Genomic DNA, 2,500 nt, shown 5'->3' on the forward strand with positions numbered 1-2,500 from the left:
AACGGTTGTATCCTCTCACATTCATATTGCATCTTAGGTAAGAATTTCCTCCAGGCTTCAAAGACCTCTCTATAAAATTCTGGTATAGTTGTCGTCATTGACTGCTTTAGGCCCATGTACCACACATACTGTCCTATGCCACCCACATCATTCATATATTTCTCCATGAAATCCTTCCACCCATATTTATATCTTCCCACAATATATTTCTTCACCGTTTTAATCCTTACTGCTGTCTTTTTTGTTTCTATATCCAATAAATTCAGCCCTCCTTCACACCTCTTTCCCACGAGTGTCCCCTGTGCAATCTTAACCCCCTTCCCCTCCCATATAAAATCACACACAATTTTGTTAAGGTCATTTTTAACCCACATTGGCATTTCTAATACAGACAACACATACACACAGCCTGATAGTAGCAAACTATTAACCACTGTCACCTTTCCCTTTAACCTGAGCTTCCTTGCCTTCCACCTCCCACATACAGTTTTTATTTTGTTGATGACTCCTGTCCATGTTGCCTCAGTTGCCTCTGTAGTTTCAACACCTAAATATATGCCCAACACTTTAATATACCTATCCTCCACCCTTAAACCTACTTCCTCTCTCTCTACGTTGCCTATATACATTATTTCTGATTTTTCTTTATTTATTCTAGCGCCCGAAGCTCTCCCATATATCTCTGCCAATTCTAGCACCCTTTTCACACTGTTCCCATCCCTCACTGTTACTGTTGTGTCGTCTGCATATTGATTTATTGTATGCACGCTCCCAGATGGTAGTTGTATTCCCCGAACTCTTGCGTCCTTTTTAATTAGTAAGGCCAGGGGCTCAGCCACAATGGCATAGAGCAATGCCGATAGTGGACATCCCTGCCTTATCGATCTCCCTAGACAAAATCTGTCAGTCAGCACTCCATTTACTTTGACACAGCTCCTTGCACCCTCGTACAACCTCCTCACCCACCCCACTAATCTCTCTCCAAATCCAAATCTCACCAGTGATCTAAATAAAAACTCATGCTCCACCCTATCAAACGCTTTATTCCAGTCTATAGCTAACGCTATTCCCCCGGCCCCGTCTCTCTTCATGAATTCTATTGTATCCCTAACTGTCGCTATTGTGTCAGCTATATCCCTACCTGGTATACTATAACTTTGAGATGTTTTAATTATATCCCCTATCACTCGTTTTATTCTGTTAGCCAACACCTTGGTCAAAATTTTGTAATCTACATTTAGCAGACTTATAGGCCTATAATTCTGCAAGTCTAGTTTACTTCCTTTCTTCTTAAACACTAAGGTAATCACACCTTCTACCATCCTACCATGCACTATCCCTGTTTTCTCAGTCTCCCTGAATACCTCTACTAAAATAGATGCCATCTGCTCCTTATATACTTTATAAAATTCAATCCCTATCCCATCACTCCCAGGACTCTTCCCGCTCTTCAGGCCCTCTATCGCCTCCATCACCTCACTCCTATTTATATCTCTGTCACACCATTCACTATCATCCACACTCAGCTTGCTTTCTACACTATCCAGTACCTCCACTATACTGTCCTCCTCTAATCCACCTCTCTGATATAACTCCCCATAAAACTCTTGCACCCTCTCCAGTATGGCCACATAGTCCGCTACTACCTCCCCCTCCTTATTCCTGATTTCGTGTATATATGTCCTGCTTTGTTTGCTTTTTTCTAGTCCCAGAAAATACGCTGTGCACCTTTCTCCCTCTAGCGCATATTTTGCCTTGCTCCGTAAAATTGCTCCTCTACATTTCTCTGCCTCATATCCCTGAAGTTCCATCTTTGCCTCTATATAATTCTCCATGCTGTAACCTTCATCATTCTCCGCTTTACTCAGCTCTCCCCTCAGTCTTTCCCTCAACTCCTTCTCTTTCTTCATCATTTTCACTTTTCTTTTCTTACTGTACCAAATGCTTATTGATTTAATCTTATTCTTCACCGTCTCCCATATCTCCCCAATCTGAGTATCTGCCCTATTGGCAACGTATTCTTTAATTTTCTCATTCTCCATATCTAATAACTCCCTAATCTGTTGTTTATATTCGCCCTCTTCAATATAACCTGCATTCAAGATCCACATCCCTCCCCCTATCTCCTCTCTCCCTACTTTAATTCTGAATCTCACCCCGTCGTGGTCACTCAGTGCATTTATTTCATGTCTTATTCTGTCTATATGTTTTATATTCTCTCCCTGTGTTAAAACCAAATCTATCCTGCTTTGTTTCAATACACCATCCCTCATTTGTCTCCTGGTGAATTCCCTCCTCTCTGGATTCTCATATCTCCACACATCTACTAAATTCTTGTCCTTCATCATGTCCAACAAGTTCTCCCTCGATTTTTCCCATCTGAACACTACACCTTGCCCTATATCTAGCCTGCTACATTTATTATTAAATATTAATATATATTAATTAATATTAATATTAATATTAGTATTAAAGTCCCCAACTATTATACATCTTCCAA

This window comes from Platichthys flesus, chromosome 22 (assembly GCF_949316205.1).
Source record: "Platichthys flesus chromosome 22, fPlaFle2.1, whole genome shotgun sequence".
NCBI classification, from domain to species: domain Eukaryota; kingdom Metazoa; phylum Chordata; class Actinopteri; order Pleuronectiformes; family Pleuronectidae; genus Platichthys; species Platichthys flesus.